Source organism: Bos grunniens, chromosome 2, assembly GCF_055505025.1.
Source record: "Bos grunniens cultivar Pamir isolate PY7600 chromosome 2, Bosgru_T2T1.0, whole genome shotgun sequence".
NCBI classification, from domain to species: domain Eukaryota; kingdom Metazoa; phylum Chordata; class Mammalia; order Artiodactyla; family Bovidae; genus Bos; species Bos grunniens.
This window is the reverse complement of record NC_141166.1, coordinates 114,723,452-114,746,718: the sequence shown is the minus strand read 5'-3', so window position 1 is coordinate 114,746,718 and position 23,267 is coordinate 114,723,452. Positions and strand designations below refer to the sequence as shown.

The 23,267-nt window shown below is 43.1% G+C and overlaps 1 protein-coding gene and 1 long non-coding RNA gene across 4 annotated transcripts in view; one reads left to right on the top strand and one right to left on the bottom strand.

Moving 5' to 3' along the window:
* Positions 1-23,267, top strand: part of WIPF1 (WAS/WASL interacting protein family member 1) — a 128,977-nt gene that overhangs the window by 48,415 nt on the left and 57,295 nt on the right. The window contains exon 1 of one of the 2 annotated variants that reach the window (XM_086358987.1): positions 732-805. The exons of the other annotated variant lie outside the window; for it this stretch is intronic. The gene's annotated coding sequence lies outside the window, so the exon portion shown is untranslated. Of the gene's footprint in view, positions 1-731; positions 806-23,267 lie in introns of those variants that run through there. 2 annotated transcript variants of the gene reach the window in all.
* LOC147378582 (uncharacterized) overlaps positions 1-23,267 on the bottom strand; it is a 39,153-nt gene that overhangs the window by 11,655 nt on the left and 4,231 nt on the right. Inside the window, exon 1 of one of the 2 annotated variants that reach the window (XR_015147932.1) lies at positions 552-690. The exons of the other annotated variant lie outside the window; for it this stretch is intronic. This is a non-coding gene — a long non-coding RNA (uncharacterized LOC147378582). Of the gene's footprint in view, positions 1-551; positions 691-23,267 lie in introns of those variants that run through there. 2 annotated transcript variants of the gene reach the window in all.

Sequence of the window (23,267 nt, the reverse complement as noted above, 5' to 3'; positions counted from 1 at the left end):
GATGAAGTCAACCTTTCAGGAGAAACCAAAAGGCTGGCATATTTTGGAGACCAGCAAGTGGGAAATGTGTACCAGTTATGTAGCCCTGGGAGACAGAGAGTACCGTGGCTTTGTTTGCTGAACCCAAAGTTAGGGCACACTGTCTGACAGCAGGACTAACTAGACTGGACGTGAACTTGAGACTGGCCCAGGATACTCAGGCTGAGTGGCCCTTGTGGCTGCGCGGTGCAGAAGAACGTGAGCCAGGCCCTGGGTGTGCTCGCCCATGCTGGCGCCCTCCAGAGAGGATCCTGGGGACGCCCTGGGTGCAGCTCATGGCTGCCCTTCCTCAGCAGTCCCCAGGGCCGTGGCACTGGGCCCATCCTGGTGACAGGCCAGCGCCCAAGCTCCAGGCTCCACCGTGAGCTGGCTGCCCTTCCCAGGGGCCACCCTTCCCCAAGGTGGGGCTACCCGGGGGGCCCAAGAGCCTCGTGGCATCAGAAGAGCCAGGAGCCCAGACACCACTGTTCCCTGCCTCCCCCACCCCACCCCCTTGCTTCTCTCCTCTTTACCTGAGCCCTGGGGATGTCTGGGGCCAGCTGGGGACCCCTGTGGGGACATAGCCATTTCTTGAGACACAGGGTTACCCCAGCGTGAAGTAGGCAGGGAGGCGATCTTATCACATGTCTCTGACCGCTCCTTGAACAAGTCAGAGAAGGTGCAGTGAGGAAGTCTAATGTCACATGCAACACTTACAGGAAGCCGACTGCAGGACAGCAGGGGAGCTCAAGAACTTGGCCGTTTTCAGCGGATTAGAACAACGCAGGTCAGTGCTCCTTCCCCCCCGCCGAAAAATCTTTTTAGCCGCTCTAAAATACCTAACTGGTTCTCTTTCCTTAAACTGCCTTGAACGCTTTTTTTTGCGACATGAAGAAATTGCTCCAGCTTTGAATGTAAGAGCCGGGGTGTAGCTGGTGGCCACGCGCCATTAGAGGAACAAGCATCAAGCCCTTATTATGAAAATGAAATTGTCAGAACCTCTTGCTTCCCTGTTCAGAACCTCTGTGCCCTAAAAAACAAACCTTCACATGGTCCTTAAATTACTTATTTCATGGAATTTAGCTAAGCCTCTCATCAAGGTCACCTGTTAGCATAAACCAGGACACATCAGCTTGTGTTTGCGGGCAGTCTCAGGGTGTTCAAAGGGCAGTAGAAAATGCGGCAGTATTGTGTGGACAAACAGGCTATAAGACTATGCAAAAGTCTGTTGCTTTTATGCACTTTTTTTCTTGTGGTGGAATGAATCTTTTGGCTTGTATTTCCTGTTAAAATTGTTTCTCATATCTTTATAAATTCTTAAGTTCCCTTTAAAATTTTTTATGCTCTCTTCCTTCCTACTTGTCTTCTACATTTGTTTTAAAAATTTCCTCCTTTTATTGAAAATGGAAGTAAAGGGGTGCGGGCAGTTTGAATTGGGGATGAGGAAGGCCCCTGCCGGCCCTGCCCCCACCCCGGGTCTGAGAACACAGCTTGGAGCTGTCATGTTCTGGGTGTGCAGGAGCCATGAGGTCTGCCTGCCACCAGAGCTTTGTGTCTTCACCCTGTTCTCCAGAGAGGAAGATCTGAGGCGTCTAGAGCAGAACCCGAGAGATGGTTGAAGCATTGCAAATTAGAGCCCAGATACAGCTAAATGGCCCAAGAGGATTCATCTCATGAGGGGCAGTTTAATAAGGAACTTTCAATAAAAGGCTCTTACACAATGGCCTGCCACTTTCAGACCCGAAGAAAAAAGGAAAATGTCTCAAATCTGAGTGACAGGAAGGAAGTCACTACCTTCTTGGGCTCTTACTAAGCACTAGAACAGGTTAGCCAGCGACGAGTTTTTTTCCTGGACCATTTGAAAACAGACTAATCTTCTTTCATAGCTGTGTTCATGTGTTAATAGAGGTAGAGAGAGAAAAGCAGAGCAGAGCCCGGGTTTGGGAGCTTCCTGTTTCCTGTCTCCATCCCAGCCCAGAGGGTTCTACAAAGTGTGCTGAAAGAAAGAACAACAGTGGGGTGAGGGGTTAGCGGACTCACGTGTTGTTTATATCCTAGTAATGCAAAATAACCAAAACTATGAGGCAAGAGAAAATTGTTGATGATATCCTCAGATTGCCACATTTTTTTCATTTTTTTGCTACTATGTTGTGCAAGAAGATGGTGAGGAAACTGACAGACTATGAGAGGATTGGAAGTTAGAGATCTCAGCCCTGGTGCTTCTGGAAACCCTTACTGGCTCTGAGGGAGGCAGCCCATGTTTCCAGTCACGGGGAGGGGCTAGAGGGGAGATTGGACTTTCTTGGTATTGGAGTCCTTTGCACAAATAAATGCCTAGAGGAGCCACATGGAAGGGAACTGCGGTGGAGAGGTCTCTTGCATATGGCACCAGGAGCACCCCTGAACAGCAGAAAGAGGCTTACATCTTCGTGGTAGCTGGACATGCCTAGAAGGAGCTCTTCTTTCAGTTTTGTTTTGATTTTTTAATTGGTCCTAGAGGTTTATTGTTCGGAGAGTTTTATGTTCTGCTAATCTGCTGCTCATAGCAGAAAAGGGTTTTTTATTTCTTTAAATGCTTTCCAGATGAACTTGACATCTTTTTTCGGAATGGATCCTTCTGAAAGCTCTTTCCCTTTCTCCTTGGGGCATCTGTTCTCTGCCCATCCATTCCTCTAGCTTTCCACATTCCCCTTGTTCCTTTATGTTTGGGATGCAAGACAAGGTTTATAAAGTGTCATTATTGTGCAAAGTCTCTGACCCCCAAACCTGAAAGTGGTTCTAAAAAAAAAAAGAAGGAGGACTCAGAGGCGCAGAAGGTGCTAGATCCTGCTGGATGGTGGATAACACCTGGAATGTTAATTTCACATGTAATTCTTAGACAGGAAGTGCCGCCAGTTCAATGTGGAGGTCAAAAGTAGAAACATAAATGGTCACCTTTTATCTGGAGTTGAAAAATGCTGAATTTTATGGGGAAGGACTACATGGGCATGTCACTGAATTCTCTAAATAAGAAGAGGAAGGGGCTGACTTCACAATCCCTCTTCTCCTGCACCCTGACATATAGGCAGGCCTCTTTTCCCCAGAATCTCAGATAATACAGGGTAACACTTCAGAATCAGCATCTACAGATATTGGAGTGGCTTGGGCTTCAGAGGAGTGAAAGGGTGAGATATACAAAATATTCATGCTAGTAGAGAAGAAGAAAATAATAAAACTGACGAGTGCAACCTTTACAGTTGAGTTCATCCTTGGCCGTCTTGCTGTGTTGACATCAGCAGGTCTGTAGGCCATCCATCTCTCTGGGCTTTCTCAGAGAAAAGTTCTGGGCATGGGAGAGGTATTGTTATCATCATTGCCATACTGGGAAATATTGGGAGCAAAGATTTGGTTTTTTAACTGTGGTAACACACACATAAAATTTACCATCTTTAACTATTAAGTGTGTAGTTCAGTAGCATTAAATGTATTTACCTTGTTGTACAACTCATCTTCAGAACTTCTTCATTTTGAAAATGGATACTCTGTAGCCATGAAACAACTCTCCGTTTCCCCTCCCCCCAGCCCCTGACACCCACATTCTACTTTCTGTTTCTATGAGTTTGACTACTCTAGATACTTCATATAAATGATACAATATTTGTCTTCTTATGACTGCTGTATTTCACTTAGCATAAAGTCTTCAACATTCATCCATGTGGTAGCATATGTCAAAATCTCCTTCCTTTGTAAGGCTGTATAGTATAGTCTGTTAGATATACCACGTTTTCTGTATTCATTCATCTGTGGGTGACATTCAGCTTACTTCTGCCTTTGGCTATTTTCACTAATGCTGCTGTGAGCATGGGTATACGCATACCTGTCTGAGATACTGGTTTCATTTCTTTTGTATATATACTCCAAAGTGGTATTGGTGAATCATATGGTATTTCTATTTTTCATTTTTTGAGGAATTGCCATACTGTTTTCCATAGCAGCTGTACCTTTTTACATTCCCACCAACACTGCCCCAGGGTTTCATTTTCTCCAAAACCTAGCTCATACTTGTTAATTTCTGCTTTTTTTCCCCTCCCATCACAGCCATCCTAAAGGATGTAAGATGATATCTCAGTTTTGATTTGCATTTTTCTAACAATTAGTGACATTGAGCATCCTTTTATATGCTTGTTGGCATTTGTATGTCATCTTTGGAGAAATACCAGTTCAAGTCCCTTGCTTGTTTCTCAGTGAGGTTATTTGGTATTTGGTTGTTGAACTTTAAGGTTCTTCATATATTCTGGATATTTAGAGAACTATAGATTTTTTTAAAGTATTGCATGTTCAGGTTCTAATGTTCATATCATCTACTGGTACCAGCTGCCTCCTGTGACCTCCACCCTTGGGAAAGAGCATGAATTTCAATAATATTTTTTTTTCAACAGTATAATTTTTATCTTAACTCTTCAGAGTGCTACACAAAGTTTCAGTCATTTTCAGCTTATAAGCAGTTTGGTTTTTGAAAACTGACAAAAGTGAAGGGAAGGGAAAGAAAGGGAAGAGCTTAGGGTAGTGGTTTTTATTCTTTCCATACTTTATACTTTTTTAGCTATGTAAACTTCAGGAAAAAGCCTTATCCTCAATTCTGTTGACTAAAACTGAACTCCATGCTGGGATAAAAATACTTTCTGAGAATCATCTAGTAATTATGTCTTCCTATACCACCCTCCCTCCAAACACACAGACTCAAAGATGCCTCAGATTACAAAACCATTGTCATTTTTCTTCATGAATGCCTCAAAAAAAAACAAAAAAAAGTATTTTGCTTCTGGGTAGTAAGGACCCAAAGAGGAATTGAGCTGTTGTCCCAGGAAAAGGAATAAGAGCAGTGGGACTCTTCTGGAGTTGTGGCCATGCTGTTTGTTTCGATTCAGACTTTCAGGAAGGAGCTGGTAGGGAAGATGTGATGGGCAGAGGGACACAGTCCTGTGGGGACTGCTTGTGATGGAGGCACTGACTTCTAAATGAAGTACCGTCGAGATGAGGGAACAGACTGCCTGTGTACCTGACTGATTCTTGCCTCTGCCATTTCAGTTTCCCTCCAGTTCTTCATCAGTTAAAAAATTGGTGCTGTTCTCCACCCGTCTCAAAAGGGTGTTGGAAAATGACCAAAATGCTTGCATTTGTTTGTTACTGAGAGACAGAGAAAACTTTTTCTCAATAAATAAATAAATAAACTAGGACGAGAGGAATCCTGGAGGTGGAACCCTATTATGATGCAACGAACGAGCAAACTTCAGCAGCAGCTCTTCCTGGTGTACATGATATCCCATGCCAGTTTCACCAGGAGGTATTCATACACCACCCCCATTGTAATTTGTCAATACTAATTAGAAGTTACTGCTTTGAGACTAACTAGCTGGATACTTACCAGAGTGTCTGTTTTTGATATTTTCTGGTATGAGTTAGGCTTGCTTCCTACTTTTGTTTGTGTCTGGGTTTTAATAATATGTCATATTTGAGGTTCACTCATTGTATTGGTTTGTAATCCTAGTGTGACTTAAAAACAAAGTCTTTTGTTTTTTTAATATCAGGATACATGTTTGCACACACCCATACATACATGTTGTTGTTCGGTTGCTAGGTCGTGTCAGACTCTTTGGGATCCCATGAACGGCAGCATGCCAGGATTCCCTATCCTTCACTATCTCCTGGAGATGCTTCCTCAATTAAAAGTCATTCGATGATATCTTGGCACCTACAATTATTTAGAATATGCTGCTAACTTCAAGCTAGGAAGTTATTCATGTATTATGCCTATAGATTCATTTGGAGGGTCTGCTAGTGAATTGCTATTCTTTCAATAAATACCTGACTTTTTAAGGGGTGGTTTGGAGCATTTTTGATTTCCAGGCTGGCTACAAAAAGATCTGGTCTTCCTTGAAGGCTTTAGAGACCTGTAGAATGATCCTGCCTCCTGGAAACTGGGAGTGGGACCAGTGGAGGGGCTGCCCAATACCTCAGCAGCTTGCTACGCAGACAGTTGCACAGAAGGCGCCAGCTCCGCCCTCTCACTGCGGTGTGGCTTCTTAGGAAAGTCTCAGTTCCAGAAGTCATTTAACCAACTGAGCATTCTTGATGGGCTGCCACCAGGGCTTCGCCTGAAAGCTCTTTCAAAGCAGACTTGCGCCTTCACTCTTTCTTTCCTTCCCTTTGTATGCCCCTCTTCTTTCTGTGCTTAACTCTCAGTCCCGCCTAAAATGCCCATCACCTCCTGAAGACTGAGGCTCAGGAAAGAACTCACCTGCATGGACAGCTTACTTCCTCCCCCAGCCCTGCCTCTAAGCTTTATGTGCTACTTCCTTGGAGCATTTAATGCTTTTCCCTGCAAATCAAGGCTGATGAATAAGCACAGTTGCCAGAATCAAAGTGTTTGAGAGGTTTTATGTAGGGAAAATAATTGGGGAGGAAATAATGTTATTATAAGATAAATCGTGGTGAATCTGGAAGGGTAGAATAGACAGTTTACTTTTTAAAAACTGCTTTTAAGGATTCATAAGGAAGTAGCAATAGGGGAAGGGGAATTGAAAAGGCCAGAGAATAATTTGCTCCAAAAGACAAAAATGTTAGGTTATTCAAAAACTATTTTTTTCTCTTACTTCAGTGCCAGGAACATCTGGCCTTGGGGAAAGTTTCAGAAAGAGGATTTTGGATGCTGTTGTCACTATTCAAAACTTAAAGAGATAGATAAAAAAACAGAACTCTGGGTTTTTAGAAATAGAAGGAACCTTCAAGGGTTCAGTCAGTGGCTCAGACAGTAAAGAATCTGCCTGCAATGCAGCAGACCGGGGTTCCATCCCTGGGTCAGGAAGATCCCCTGGAGAAGGAAATGGCAACCCACTCCAGCATTCTTGCCTGGAGAGTTCCATGAACAGAGGAGCCTGGCAGGCCCTACAGTCCATGGGGTCGCAAAGAGTCAGACAGGACTGAGAGACTCACACACACACATAAGTCATGGGTTCAATCCTATCATTTTTAGATTTGGAAACGGAGACCCAGAATGGCTAGGAGATTTGTCCTGGTTGACAGAGCTAGTTAGTGACAGTGGGGACGTGGATCAAGGCTCCTGACTCTGGCATGGGCAGCAGTGTTGAGAACTCCCAAGGACTTGACATTGATGTCAGTGCCCCTCTAGGCTCTACAGAGGCCAGACCCATGCCTAAAAAAGAGCAGGCCAAGAGACTGAAGAGTTTATGGGCTCACAAAACTCCAGCTAAATGACCTCTGTTCCTGGAAGGAGCCACAGCAATATGGGTGTAACCTTGACAGTAGACACCTAATCTATCCTACCTGGAGAAAGTTTGTATGCAGTGATGGCTCCCATGGAGCAAAGAAAAGGACAGCCCAGAAAGGAAAAATCCCCAGTGTTGCCCAGGGTTGGCCAAAAAGAGAGACCCTCAATATTGTGGACAGGACTGTGGAGTAAGAGGGGGTTGTCCCTTGGGTAGCATGGATGAAGATTAGGACTCACCATGGCCCAGATTAAGTAGCCTCCAAGAGGCTTGCTCAACCTTAGCCCTGATTCCAAGATCCCTTCAGAAAAAGTACATCAGTTTCCTGGATACCATTATCTCAGAGGAGTATATTCTGGACAGTGGCCATGGTCACTGGAAAGTAATGCCATCATTTGTGAATCCTGGTGTGCCTGGGAGCCTCTCGTGAATTTGTAAGGTGGGTCAGTCATTCTGAGTCTGAGCCCTCTGGTTCCCGATAAGAAGGAGATTTGGGGGCCTCTAGGTAAGAAGATTTGGGGACCTTTAGGTGAAGTCCCTGAGCTGGAAGTGTGGTGATCCAGCCCCCACCCCCCCGGGAATGCCCCTCCACAGGGTCTTCCTGGGCAAGCAGCAAACTCTCCTCAGTGTCAGTCCTAGTTCTTTGTCCCTTCTCTTTAAATTGCCGTAAGTATTGTAAGAAAATAAAATGTAATATACAGGTCCTGCAATTGAACATTACAAGCCCTTTTTGGACTCTTGATAATTTATGGGGTTTGGTTTGGTTTTTTTTTTTTTTTTGCCTTTCGAAGGGCATTTTCCCTTAATTCAGAAATATTTTTTGAGCACCTTCCATGTAGATCTTATATTCTAGGTGGGAGATGTGGATAATAATAGTAAACCTAATAAAATAGGATGTTACATAGTCTGTTCCAAGGTTAGAAAGTAACAAGGACTAAGGAAGACATGCGGGAGGGCATTGGTGGGCGTACAGATTTAAGTGGGGTGGGTAGGGTAATTGTCACAGAGAAGGTGGCATTGGAGTGAGAACTTGGAAGAGGTGAGAGAATTCGCCTTGCAGTTAGTTACCTAGGGCCTTGAGGCAGAGCAAATCTGATGTATTCAAAGAATGAGGAGGAGCTGGTGTGACTGGACCAAGTGAGGAGGAGGGAAGTAGGGAGGAGTCCTGGAGGGCCTTATAGGCCCATGTAGGACGCTAGCTTCCACTCAAGAGTGAGGGGAATTTGGGGAGGACTTTGAGCCATGGAGAGTTGATGCTCTGACTTTGCTCTTTAAAGGATGCCTCTGGCTCCTATGTTGAGAATACAGTACAGGACAGCAAGAGTTGAAGAGAGAGGCCATTGCAATATCTGGTGAGAGATGACACTGCCGTGGACCAGGGGGGCAACACTAGGGGTGGTGAGGATTAATCAAGGTCTGTTTTTTGTTTGTTGTTTTTCTTGGTCAAAGTATTGTTGTTTTACAATGTTGTATTAGTTTTTGGTGTACAGCACAGTGATTCAGTTATATATATATATTTATTATTATTTATGTGCTTTTCCATTATGGTTTATTGCAGGATATTGAATAGAGTTTCCTGTGCTGTACAATAGGGCCTTGCTGTTTTTCCATAGTATATGTAATGGTTTGCATCTGCTAGTCCCAAACTCCCAGTCTAACCCTCCCCACTTTCCTGTTGGCAACCACAAGTCTTTTCTCTGTGTCTGTGACACAGACATAGAGAAACAGTCTATGCTTTCTAGATATGTTCATTTGTGTTGTATTTTAGATTCTACATTTAAGTGACATCATATGGTATTTGTCCTCACTTAGTATAATAATCCCTGGTCCCATCAATGTTGCTCCCAGTGGCATTATTTCATTCCTTTTTGTGGCTGAGTAGTATTCCATTTATACATGGACCACATCTTCTTTGTCCATTCATCTGTTGATGGACATTTAGGCTGCTTCCATGTCTTGACTATTGTGAATACTGCAGAGCCTGGTTGTTTTGAAGGTGGAACGAAATTAACTGTTGGATTGAATGATGGTAAGTAGGAGAGGAATCAAGGAAGACTCCAAGGACTTTGCCCTAGGCCTAGGAGGAATCAAAGTGCCATCAGACTGAGATGAGGAAGCCTGTAAGTAGAGCAAGGTGGGTGGAGTGGAGGGCAGGTCTGTGGAGCTTAGTTTGTGCTGAGCATGGAGGTCTGTTAAACAGACATCACATGGAGATGTTGAGTAGGCAGTTGGATATGTGTCTACACGTAGGAAACAGAATTCCAGAAGAAATTAATCTTCCTTAATGGTCTTAATGGTTGGATGTTACTTCTAAATACATCTGCAACTTCTAAAACTCCTATAAAAATAGGAACTAGGACTCTGCTTAAGGACTTACTCATTGATTGATTTCTGGGACTGAAATCAGAGAGTGTTTACTTGAGTAAATGAGAGTGGAAGGATCAGGATTTTTGTTTTAGGCCTTGCCTTTTACTGCTTAAGCCTCAGGGATTCCATAAATCTTTTTTTTTTTTTTCTTCTCCTGGCCACACCACATGCAGTATCTTAGTTCCCCAGAGATCAGACTTGCACCCCCTGCAGTAGAAATGCAGAGTCTTCATCCCTGGACCGCCAGGGAAGTCCCCATCATTCTTATTTTAAGAAAAGAAATTTTTAGCGAAGTAGGCAAAAGCAAAGTTTATTTTTGTTCAGATGCTCAGTATTTAAACAAATCAAGTGTTTCTTTGTGTTTATGTCAAGACAATTGGAAATCTTGTAAGGTTCTTTGCATCATTTACTGTTTATGTATCTATTACTATTATCTTGATAATTGATGTTGCATTTATTGCAATTTAAGCAAATGTTAGCTAGTTACACAAATATGAATGAATGAAAGTATGTTAGCTGGTTTCCTGGAAAAAAGGAAGTATGTTAACTTCATTCAGTGGGGAGAATTCTGAGTTCTCATGGGTTTGATCGAAGTTTGTACAAAACAAACATTTTGACCTCTACATTCATTCTTTGTTTGCTTTTTAGTCAGCTTGAGTGAACATAAAGGGTGTATTTTTAAGAGACCTAAATTGGTACACTGGAATAACCCTAGCAGTTCCTGCCTGAAACAGAGATGAAATGTTTTTATGCTCAGTCTTGTGCTCAGTCCGTAAGAGCATCTATCAGTTCTGCGTTTGTCTCATTAGACCCTCAGCCAGGTGTTGTGTGAGCCTCATTTACAGAGATATTTATTGAGATGACCAAAATGTTCATTCCGGTCTTTTCTGTACAATGTTACAAAAAAACATGAATGAACTTTTACCCAGTCTAACACATTGCCTCAGAAGGGAAGGGACAGGGCTACAGTCCTTGGAGCCAGAATTCAGACCCAGGGCTACCAGTATCCAAAGCCTCCCCTCCTCTGCTTCCGAGAAGCATTAGCAAAATAAACCAACCAGAGCATTTCAGTAAAACAGTGTAGACTGAGTGGTACCATAGAATGACCTCCTTATCATGAACGAAAACATGGGGCTCCTCTCAAAAATTTCAGGTAGTTGCTAAAGCAGTCCTTGAAATGAGAAGATACGTGAGAAAAAGTCTCTTGTTTTCATCTTTCCCCCATACAGTGGTGGGACTGCCTGAGTGGTGTGATGGCTGTGGGCTAAGAGCATGCCCCTCCATCAGCCCTACAGGAAAACGCCCCACCCTCTCTTGTGTAGAAGCCCCCTGGTGCCAGCTGACAGCAGCTGTCCACGCTGCTCCTGGAAGGCGCCTGGGAGCTGGGAGTCTGAAGCCAGCCAGCCCTGAGGAGGCCTGACAGGGGCTTCTGAGAGCCTTGGAAGTGGTCCAGGAACTGGAGGCATTGACCTCAGCTCCAGGCTTAGAAGGGCTGGACTGTGTCCCTCCAGTGCAAGCCAGACGGAGGGCTGAAGGGCAACAGGGTCAGTTCCCACACTGGAACCTTCCATGGGGACCCTGGGGAAGAACAGCCCCCATCTCAGCAGATGATAGTTAGACTGTTTGCCCTGGTGCAGCTGTGCTGGTTACTAAAATACTAAGATGCTTCAAAACCTGTTGGTGACTCATTACCAACTGTAGTCACCCCAGTGCAGGCCCAGCACCCCAAGACCTCTCTCATAATTCAGCAACCAAGGATTAGTGCCTGGCACAGCATGGGGTACCCCAGGACCCTGCTCCAGCATCCAGCATTGTTTGGATTGGTTAGTGCCTGTGCCTTATGGGCTGTTAGATATTTTGACTGTAACTCCTGTCTCATCCCTAATAAAACAGAACACTGAGCTGGTGATGACAAATGTTTAAAAATTATGTATCTATTTTTGGCTGTGTTGGGTCTTCATTGCTGCACACAGGCTCTCTCTAGTTGAGGTGCGTGGGTTTCTCATTGCAGTGGCTTCTCTTGTTGCAGAGCATAAGCTCTAGAGCATGGGCTTCAGTGGTCGTGGCACACAGGCTGAGTTGCCCCTTGACATGTGGAATATTCCCAGACCAGGAATCGATCCCATGTCCCCTTCATTGGCAGGCAGATTCTTAACCACTGGACCATCATGGAAGTCTGATGATTTTGATGGGGGCCCAGGAGGGCAAAATTTAAACTATAATTGTTCCCCAAATCACTGGTTCTCTGCTCTGGGCCTGTGGTTAGCATCCCAGGCTATTTTTTTATCACCTAGAGGGAAAGCATCTGCAGTGATTGTCATTGGGAGGGTAATAAGTAGAGGTCACGCAGGGCCCCTAGAAACATAATTTTGTCTAGTGTCTTCAGGGGACCCCAGTTTCAGAAGACTGGATTTTTTTTAGGAATACAACATCTCTCCTTTACTTACTTGGTTTCTACTCCTCTCCTACCTGTCACGAAAAAAATGGTTATCTCTGTGAAACATGTCTTGTTTGCCCCGCTAGAGCAGTTGCTGACCACCTGCCCAGAGGAGGTGAAAGTTTCATTATAAGCCAAGCTCTACTAATCTTGATTTATTAGTGCCAAACACTTGCTTTTTGCAGCTGTGGGAACAGTTTTCAAAGCAGATTTATTTCTGAGTTGGACTAGCAGTACCACGTGGTTAAGGGAAAAAAAAAAAGGATTCTTTCACAAACACAGCAGATGCCCACACATGGTGGTTCCAGGGGTGTGTGAGGAGTCATTGTGCCCATCCACAAAGCGTCAGACTGATTTTTAGGTGGTTTGAGGTGTGCTGAGTCCTTTAACATGGTGGGGGGGAGGGGAGGTGCGATTAACCTGAAATCAGTGGCCATAATACATCTTTATTTCCGCTAGCCTCTAACTAAAAACTTTGCATTTCCCTCAAGTATGAAGGTAGCCCACAAACTCCAGGAGTTGTAGCAGCATTTGTGACCGCATCCCCAATAGAAGTCATCGACATTTTACATCACTGAATGGTAGGCAGCTTCTAAGATGGTCCCCAAGGCTCCCCACCTTCTGCAATTCCCACCCTTATTTACATCCCTCTCCTTCGTGTGAGCTAGTTTAGTGACTCATTTATGGTGAACAAGATGAAGCAGAGAGGATGGCATGTCTCTTCTGAGATTTAATTTTATGATTTCCATCTTGGGGGCTTTCTCACACTCTCTTGCTCACTGTGAGGAAGGTCCACTACTGTGTTCCGAACTGTCCCGTAGAGAGAACCACACAGCCCAGAACCAAGGGAGACCTTTGACCAATAGCTGGCGAGGAACTGAGTCCTGCCAACATGTGAGTGAGCTTGGAAGGAGATTCTCCCCTAGTTATCATGTATGCTAGAAAAAATACGTAACGACACCTGAAATGAATGGTTTCATGGATCTAGTTACTTAGGATGACGCTAAATTATGGCTTTGTATTTTTTTAAGGTTAGTTGACTTAAACAGAAATATTAAGTGAATGATCTAGTTTGGGTGGTATGCAGTCATCCCAGAATTATGAAGTTGGTTTGCGAATGTTTGACATTTGGGAACCACTGCCCTGGGAAACTTACTGGGAGACCAGACACATAAACAGATAAAGAGATAACAGTTCAAGTTCAGGAAGAGGCGGGGGGGGGGGGGCGGTGTCTAAGTTCAATCAGATTGCTTCCAGGGTACTTGATAACCTAGCAGAGGGGTAGTCTGTACCCCTCCCAAACTTCCAGTCACATGTCACACTGCCCCTTTGCTGCTGCCCCCCAGGGGGAGATGGGGTGGGGAGTGACTTGGGAGGCCCAACAGGTTCCTCATTGTCCTCTCATCTGTGAGATCAAGCTCTGTGTAACTTAATTTCAAGGCCTAGAAAAATGTTGGTGCCTGAATCACCTTTGTGGTCTACCATCTAGTCCTGCATAGTCCCATGTGGTGACCACGTGAAATGTGGCTGATTAGAATTGGAGTGGGCTGTAAAGTATACACAGGATTTGAAGACTTAGTATGGCAGGCTGTAACATATCTCGTTAGTAATCTTTACATTGATTCACATTGAAATGGTATTTTAGATATATGGGATTAAGTAAAACATATTCTTAAAGTTAATTTCATCTATCAGTAGAGAACTGTAAATTGCATATGTGGCTGGCGTATTTCTAATGGGCAGCTGTTCTCCCTGCCTGCAGATGAGAGAAAGTACCCAAGTGTGTGGAGGGGGTGTTGGGGATGGCGGAGGCAGGGGGTGGGTGGGGTGGTTAGCCCTGTACTGATTGTGCTAACCTGTTGTGATTCTGCTTATCCCTCCCTGATCTCCAGACTGTGCTTCCATTTGCTTTCTGGATATACTGGATATCTTGCCAGATTTCAAGCTCAGTGCCCTTCCTCTAAAACCTGGACCTCCTCCTGCCTTCCCCATCTCATAAATGGCACCCCCTGTCTAATAAATCTCTATGTCTTGGTATTTCTCAAATAACATGCTGTATTTCTTGAATCCATCTCCCCTTTTATATTTCCTCTGCCTCTTCCCTGATTTACACCTTCAGAGCCTGAAGGCTGAACCAGTGCAGGTGAGTCTCCTGCCTTTAAAGACTCTGGCCTTTCACCTCACTGCTGTCAGAGTGAGCTGATAAAGCACGGATGTGACTGTGGCACCACTGCTTAAACAGCTTCCTTGGGGCCCCAACACCTCCAGTTTGGGAGTCCAAATTCCTGAACACTATCTGACGCTAGAGTACCTTCCCAGCCAGCTGCGTCTAAGGAGCAGCCCTGCTCTCTCATGGCCTCCTCTGCTTAGCAGACTGCCTTCAAGCACAGCTCATGGCCAGCTCCTCTGCAAAGCCTTCCATACCCACTGCTCTGCCACCCTTGCCGCACCTTTGTACCCTGTCACCACCCAGTCACATGCATTATGATCATCTGCTCACGTTATCTTCCTGCCTCCCATCCCCCAAGAACAAACCCCTCTCTTCCTACCTTGCTCTACTTCCCCCTGCTACCCCAGCACCAGTACAGTCCCTGGCCAGAGTATCTTCTTAGTAAATGTTGGCTAGATGAAAAAATAATAGATCAGTGCTGGATGTTTTCATGCTTGTGGGGCAAAAAAAATCTGTTGGAGATTTAAACAAAGATCTTAAGATCAAAGTAGTACTTAGATGTGAACTTTTGCTTTTGTCTATAAAACAAGTTATTCTGACTTGATGAAGATAAAATAGAATCTAGAACAGTAATGATTTCCTTCTTGAAAAATATTGTATGCTTCTTTTCCTTTATACTTTCACTCTGGTAACAATGGCTTTTGCTTCTGTTAAATTGTTTCAACCTATTCTAAAAAAATGACTCACAAGGCAAAACAATTAGATTCTAGTTCTAACTTGAATGCATTTCCCAGGTCCACAACCTCTGGGAGATTTGGTTACCTTATTTGTAAACTGAAACAGTTTACTCTGTGATCTCTAAAGTAATTTCCTTTTCTAAAATTCTAAAGCATTTTAAGGTTCCAAGGGCTTGAAGATGGGGCTGCTGATCATAGGCTTGTTTTACTCTTGTTTGTAAGTGACCCGTCTGACATTTACTTGGGAGTATAGAGTTTCAATATATACTCTGTTCTAGCCCATTGAAGAGAGCAGATTAAGATAAAGCTCTTCTAAAACTGTAATATTCAGTGTTGGAAAGAGTATGGTGAATAGGGCATTCCTTTAGGACGCCAGAGGAAGTGTAAGCCCTTCACACTGTGTTTCAAGAGAGTTTAAATTGTTCAGACTATTTGATCCAGTATTTCTGTTTCTGAAATTTATTCTATGACATAATCCTAGCTGAGCACAAGAATTTGCATGTCATGATACTGATATTGGCACATTTATAAAAGCAAAATAAGAGATGACTATATGGCCAGCAACAGAAGAATATTAAATAAATTTTGGCATAGGATATCATGCAGTTGTTAAAAATCATGTTTTCCAAGAATATTTAGTGGCACGAAAGAATAATGAAAAACTGGATTCAAGAGTTGGATACATTATAATCTTAATTTTAATTAGGATTTATACACATGCACATTTCATACACACACACACACACGTTTATATTTATACGTACAGAGAGAAACAGAGAGGGACCAAAAAGAAATAATCCAAAGGGTTAGCAGAGTATACTTCTACTCAGCAGGAAGAGCAGGGTGCTGTTGGGGTGTAGAGGTGAGACAACGTGACACCCCAGTGTCTGGGAGCTCCCGTCCTGCGAGTGCTACAGACATATATGAGCATCATTTAGTGGTGATGGGGTTCCCTGCAGTGAACAAGTAGCTGCCCTTGGGGTTTGGTAGGTCAGAGAAAAGGCCATGGTTCACACTCCTGAGTGGCCCTGCCAGAACCGCTGCAGCTCTGCAGTGTCCGGGGGGAACGTGGCAGCTCCAGGCACATACTCTTTCCAAGCCATTCCCAGCCAGCAAGAGCTTAACTTGTTGCCCTCCCCATGGCCTCACTCTGACCCGGAATCCGAGGAAGGAAGACCTCTGAAACTTAGGAAGGACGTTTGAAACCCTGGGGAAGGGCGGGGAGCCATCTTTACCACATCTGTTTTTGTTTGGGTGATTTATTTTTTATTGTAGCTAATTTACGATATTATTTTAGTTTTAAGTGTATATCAAAGTGACTCAGTTATACATATGTATATGTGTACATATATATAACCTTTTACAGATTATTTTCCATTATAGATTATTATAAGATATTGAGTATAGTTCCCTGTGCTGTAGAGGAGGTCCTTGTTGATTATCTATTTTAATATAGTAGTGTGTATATGTTAATTCCAGATTTCTAGCTTATCTTTCCTGTGCCCCCTACCCACCCCCATCCCCTTTGGTAACCGTAAGTTTTTCTATGTCTGTGAGTCTATTTCTATTTTGTAAATAAGTTCATTTATATCCACATATAAGGAAAGACTAGAGATCTCTTCAAGAAAGTTAGAGATACCAAGGGAACATTTCATGCAAAGATGGGCTCAATAAAGGACAGAAATGGTATGGACCTAACAGAAGCAGAAGATATTAAGAAGAGGTGGAAAGAATACACAGAAGAACTGTACAAAAAAGATCTTCATGAGCCAGATAATCATGATGGTGTGATCACTCACACTCAGCTAGAGCCAGACATCCTGGAATGTGAAGTCAAGCAGGCCTTAGGAAGCATCACTACGAACAAAGCTAGTGGAGATGATGGAATTCCAGTGGAGCTATTTCAAATCCTAAAAGATGATGCTGTGAAAGTGCTGCATTCAATATGCCAGCAAATTTGGAAAACCCAGCAGTGGCCACAGGACTGGAAAAGGTCAGTTTTTATTCCAGTCCCAAAGAAAGTCAATGCCAAAGACTGCTCAAACTACCACACAATTGCACTCATCTCACGAGCTAGTAAAGTAATGCTCAAAATCTCCAAGCCAGGCTTCAGCAATATGTGAACCATGAACTTCCAGATGTTCAAGCTGGATTTAGAAAAGGCAGAGGAACCAGAGATCAAATTGCCAACATCCAATATCTGGATCATCAAAAAAGCAAGAGAGTTTCAGAAAAACATCTATTTCTGCTTTATTGACTATGCCAAAGCCTTTGTGTGGATCACAATAAACTGTGGAAAATTCTGAAAGATATGGGACTACCAGATCACCTGACCTGCCTCTTGAGAAACCTATATGTAGGTCAGGAAGCAACAGTTAGAACTGGACATGGAACAACAGACTGGTTCCAAATAGGAAAAGGAGTACATCAAGGCTGTATATTGTCACCCTGCTTAATTAACTTAAATGCAGAGTACATCATGAGAAACTCTGGGCTGGAAGAAGCACAAGCTGGAATGAAGATTGCCGGGAGAAATATCAATAACCTCAGATATGCAGATGACACCACCCTTATGGCAGAAAGTGAAGAAGAACTAAAGCGTCTCTTGATGAAAGTGAAAGAGGAGAGTGAAAAAGTTGGCTGAAAGCTCAACATTCAGAAAACTAAGATCATGGCATCTGGTCCCATCACTTCATGGGAAATAGATGGGGAAACAGTGGCTGATTTTATTTTCTGGGGCTCCAAAATCACTGCAGATGGTGATTGCAGCCATGAAATTAAAAGACGCTTACTCCTTGGAAGGAAAGTTATGACCAACCTAGACAGCATATTGAAAAGCAGAGACATTACTTTGCCAACAAAGGTCTGTCTAGTTAAGGCTATGGTTTTTCTAGTGGTTATATATGGATGTGAGAGTTGGACTATAAAGAAAGCTGAACGCTGAATAATTGATGCTTTTGAACTGTGGTGTTGGAGAAGACTCTTGAGAGTCCCTTGGACTGCAAAGAAATCTAACCAGTCCATCCTAAAGGAGATCAGTCCTGGGTGTTCATTGAAAGGACTGAGGTCGAAGCTGAAACTCCAATACTTTGGCCACCTGATGCGAAGAGCTGACTCACTTGAAAAGACCCTGATGCTTGGAAAAATTGAGGGCAGGAGGAGAAGGGAACGACAGAGGATGAGATGATTGGATGGCATCACCGACTCGATGGACGTGGGTTTGGGTGGACTCCGGCAGTTGGTGATGGACAGGAAGGCCTGGCGTGCTGCGGTTCATGAGGTTGCAGAGTCGGACATGACTGAGATACTGAACTGAACTGATAAGTGATATCATGTGATATTTGTTTTTCTCTTACTTCACTTAATATGATCATCTCTGGGTCCATCCATGTGGCTGCGTATGGTATTATTCCATTCTTGTTTATGGTTGAGTAATAGTTCATGGTATATATACCTCATCTCTTTTCCATTCATCTGTCACTGGACATGTAGGTTGCTTCCATGTCTTGGCTATTGTAAATAGTGCTGCAGTAAACATTGAGGGGCGGTGCATGTATCTTTTTGGATTATGGTTTTATCTGGCTATATGCCCAGGAAGGGGATTGTAGGATTATATGGTAACTCTATTTTTAGTTTTTTAAGTATTGATGGCTTTTTAAAATGTGCTATTTAGACATTATTTTATCAATGAGCTCAGGATACAACATAGTATTATACAAAAAGAAAATACAATATGTACAAAAATAGGACATCATAGTATATATCATGCATAAGGTCATGGAAGTGTGACCTAAGAAAATAGATATCGGAAACACATTGTAATGTGGTGGAATGTGCAGACCAAGTCCCTTTCCGCCAAGGAAGAGTTCGTGAGAAAGCTGGAATAGCTTGCAACGCTCATAGCATTTCCTGGCACATAGTAAGCATTAAATGATTCTTGATTTAATAAATATGTGCTTTAAGTTACTAAGATTTATGTTGAGTGGTGCAAAGGAAAATACTAATTGTGAGACAGTAGGGGAGCAAGAAATAGACCCTCTGTCAGGCCTCACTAATAAAGGGAGTTTATTATAGGAAGGTTAGTAAGGGGGAACTCAGGACTAGCTCCACAAGGAGGCATGTATTGGAAGCATGGACTCTGGGACCAGGCCATTTGAGTTCAGGCTGTGTCTCTACCACTTAAAAGCTATGTAGCCTTGGTCAAGTTACTTAACTTCTCTGTGTCCCATTGCCGTCATCATCTACTTCATAGAATTATTGAGAAAACAAATGAATCAATATTTGTACAATATTTGTAATGCTCCTTAGCACACAGTAAGGGTGCAATGAATGTTCACTATTATTGTTGGTGTTGTTAGTATTAATACTATTAAAATTACTGAAGGCTAGGATGCAGTTTAGGAGACTGGTCACCTCTTCTTTCTTCATGTCCACTGCTTAACTGGTTCAGCTGTTCCTTTCTGTCTCTTGTCTGGTTCCATCAACTGATTGTCCCTCCCTCTCCTTGATCCCCCACTTCATCATTCTGAGGCTGGGAGGAACCTGATTGCCCCATTTGAGTAGAATTTTTCATGCCCAGCCAGTTCAGTATGCTCCCCATCCTGAAGACTGGCCATTCCTGGCCTGGGAGCTGTTCTTGTCCAGTTGGCCATGGCTTGGACTTCCTTGGTGGCTCAGTGGTAAAGAATCAGCCTGCCAATGCAGGAGACACAGGAGATGTGGGTCCGGTCCCTGTGTCTGGAAGAGCCCCTGGAGGAGGAAATGGCAAGCCACTCCAGTATTCTTGCCTGGAGAGTCCCATGGATGGAAGAGCCTGGAGGGCTACAATCCAAGGGGTCACAAAGAGGTGGACACGACTGAGCGACTGAGCACACACTCACAAGGTGAGTCTAGCAGCATTTGGTCTCAGAAGGGGAATGTAGGCACAGAGAAAGCACTTGTAATTATGGAATTTTAAATTATTCTGAAAAGGGGACTCATAAAGAAAGGGTTAAGAAAAACTTCACACTGTAGAAGAGACCCAGTGACTTATGGCATTTTTTTCCACCTAGTACACCGATTCATTTTCTAAGGCCTGTTAGTCACTGTTAAGATCCAGAAAGGAAATTATGTGACTAAGAACTGTGGAAATGAAACCTCAGAGACCTTTTTTGAACCTATGCCTTTCTAAGTCATGCCCTTTCCACCTCTGCATCAGTTCACAGTGTAGCTTGTCTAACTTTCTGGTACCTTATCCAATTCTTTCCGTGCCATGGACCAGCCAGGAAAGCACTGTGTGGTGGATAAACTAAACACGAAGATGGTGATGGGTGTTCTGATTATTTTCTAAAGCTGAATGATGCATTAGGAAAGTTCCTAGGGAGAAGCTTATATCACATGGTACGCATCCTCATGGACCACACTTCCTTCTCTGACTGTCACTGCCATGGACCCGCATCTTTTCGCCGCTTCCTGCATCTTCAAGGTGATCAGAACGGCATTGCACTCCCTGCAAGTTACCACCGCTCTAGAAGTCAATCACTGAGTCAGGGCTGACAGCAAGGGCTCTTTGCTGCAATGCCTGTGGCTCCACAGGAAACAAGACAGCGGGAAGCCAGCTTTTAGGGGGTCAGAGCTCGCAAGCTGTGTGAGACCATTGTTCTTTCTGGGCCATCTCTCTTCTCCAGATGCCTATGATTTGGTATTTCTTCTGGCCAGAGAATAGCAATGGAAACACTGAACAGAAAGCATTCTATCCCTTGTTACTCAATGTGTTTTTTCCAGAGAAGCCCTAAAGGTTATGTTGGGTTTTATGAGCTGCAGAGGATTGCCGACTGGTGTTCCACCTAGAAAGACAGACATCAAAAACTGCAGCGGGGAGCTGCCCTTGGGTGGGCTGTTGAGCTGAGACAAAATCTCTGCTTCCTGCTCCCAACCTGAATATCATGAAGGGGAAGGGGGAAGCATCCTCTGAAATACTTTAATTGTCCCCACATGTCATCTGGGTACTAAATATTTTAAACTAAAAACCTTATTACGCAGTTGACGGTCAGTGACACATGTTTCTGATATTAAAAGTCAATCACTCTCCTCTGTCTTCCTCTCTGAAAAATGAAAATGAGATAAAATAAATATGTCTTCAGCTGTGAGAGTTTCCTCAAATGATCAGATCTGAAGGGCTTTTGGAACTTCCTTCACCCTGTCAGCAAGAAAAGACATCAAAACAGTGATACAGAACCAGGACTGAAAAAAAAAACAATTTAAAGATTTTTGCTGACGTATCTAATGATCTTCTCAAATGAAAGTTATTTGAAAAAAAAATTTAAAAATAAGGATCATTTTAAGATTTTGGTAGTAGTCACCACCTATTCTGTCAGAAAAGTAGCTGATTTTACAGAAAATTCCAAATGGTTTTCAAAACCAAATATAATGTGATCTTTGTTGCTAATTTGTTCACTTAATTTGAAGAATATTTATAAATGCTTGAAAGCTGGAGATTCAATATTGGTCAATTTAAAAGACTGTAGGTATATTTCAGCCTAAGGTTGACCAAAAGAAAAAAGATTTTAGGTATCCTGCTCCTTTCTTAGCTCTGTAAGGACAATGTTGCGGAAGGAAGATCCATGGCAAGGCTTCAGCGATGGGGAGACCAGGTGTTAGAGGCGCAGAATAGCTTCTGATCTACTACTGGCTTCAGCAAGAGAGGTCAGACTCCAGGGCCCACTGGTCTCATGGAGAGAATAGTGTGCAGTCCCCTTACATACATGTGAATCTGTGTGGGAAGCCATGGGGGTAGGGTATCTTCTCTCACTCCATCCTGCCCCAGGATGGGTAATCTTCCCCCTTTCATCCCCTTTCATCCCCTTTGACACAGAACGAAATTATTGGATAATTGCTGACCCTCAGTTTTCCTGCATTTGTGTGTGTGTGACTAAGGCCAAGGTAAACTGGTCTCTTGGGTTTATTTTGAGTTGAAATTAGCTGAGCTGTTTGTTTCCTCTGAGCATATACAGATGCTTTTTGAACTATCTTTGTGTTTGAGGGATTTTTTTTTTTTCATGGTATCAGCACACCACTTCCTCCAAGTTATTACTTTGAAACAGCTTTGCAAAGGGAGATATTCCTGCTGGCCATCAGCTTGGCCAAGCAAGCGATGATTGAGGGATGGCAGCAGAGCTTCACAGTGTATTTCATGTTTGTGCATGACTTCATGAAATGATTTCTCATCCACGAATTTTGGCAGACAGGATGGGCTGTCATCTGACCTTACCAGTAGAAAACTGTGTTTTGTTAACATCAGGCACTGGCTCCCTGTTTGAATGATACTCAAAGTTTAGGCTAAAATAGTGTCCTCAGATGACCCTTTGCCTGCTCTCTCTGAGAATTCCATGGAACCTTCTTGAATGTAGATTTCTACTTAATCTTTGATCCTTCCAGGCTCTCTGGTTCTGATAAATTTTTAGAAACTGCAAGTTTGAGTAAAGTCATTCTTAAGTTTCCTTTTATTATACTTTAAATTTTTTTAAATAAATGACCTTTGAATGCTCTTAAATGTTGATGTGCAAACATATAGTGTTTTTACTAATATGCTTTATAAATATTATTCCTCTTCCATAAATTCATACATTTCTTTTATTTTTGAGGATAGTAATATTTTATAGTATCTTACAAGTAAATTCTGAACCTTTCAGTTCTTTTATGCTTATGCTAAGGAAAATAGGACTAGAGATTTAAAATATACAACCATAGTAAGTTTATAGTGATTTTATATTCCCACATTTATGGATGTAAAGGAAACTGATTTGACTTTCATCCAATTCTGATTTTATACTTTTTTAAATGTTACTGCTTTCTTGCGTAGGGGGAGGGAATAGGAAGAGTTACACTTAAGGAAAATCACCACTGAATTGCCCCATCCCTGCTATGGACTTTATTTTTGTAAAAGCTCGAATTCTAGCAAAGCAGCAACAGGTCCCAGTCACTTCCCTGAGCAACATATACTGTATACTGCCTTTTATAGTTATTTATTTATTTATTTACTGCTGCTCTGGGTTTCTGTTACTGTTTGGGCTTTTCTTTAGTTGCAGCGAGTGAGGGCTACTCTCTGGTGTGGTGCTCGGGCTTCTCCCACTGCGATGGCTTTTCTTGTTGCAGACCTTGGGCTCTAGGTACACAGACTTCAGTAGCAGCGGCTCTGGGCTTTAGAGCACAGGCTCAGTAGTTGTGGCGCACGAGCTTAGTTGCTCCGTGGCAGGTGGTATCTTCCTGGACCAGGGATTGAATCTGTGTCTCCT